Below are 225 nucleotides of genomic sequence, written 5' to 3'. Positions count from 1 at the left end.
GGAGAGAAGGAAGAAAAGGACAGCAGGAAAGAGTACAACAGAGATTTTGATCCTCTAATCCTTGTTACATGCACTTATCAACACTTCATTGCTTATGATGTAATCAGGAGATAAAAATCACACTGATGAGTAAATAGACAATTGTAATGCTGCTGCCTTTGAAAAGGATGAACTACTGGCTGCAACTGTAAAAACATGAAGTTCCTGTGCATTTGTGCATTATAT

At 36.9% G+C, this 225-nt stretch overlaps 1 protein-coding gene across 1 annotated transcript in view; it reads right to left on the bottom strand.

Annotated features, from left to right (window-relative positions):
* Positions 1-225, bottom strand: part of DPP4 (dipeptidyl peptidase 4) — a gene marked incomplete at its 5' end in the record, with an annotated part of 36,360 nt that overhangs the window by 26,686 nt on the left and 9,449 nt on the right. The window lies entirely within an intron of this gene.

Source organism: Antrostomus carolinensis, unplaced genomic scaffold (assembly GCF_000700745.2).
Source record: "Antrostomus carolinensis isolate BGI_N321 unplaced genomic scaffold, ASM70074v2 scaffold25740, whole genome shotgun sequence".
NCBI classification, from domain to species: domain Eukaryota; kingdom Metazoa; phylum Chordata; class Aves; order Caprimulgiformes; family Caprimulgidae; genus Antrostomus; species Antrostomus carolinensis.
This window is presented reverse-complemented; position numbering and strand designations above follow the sequence as displayed.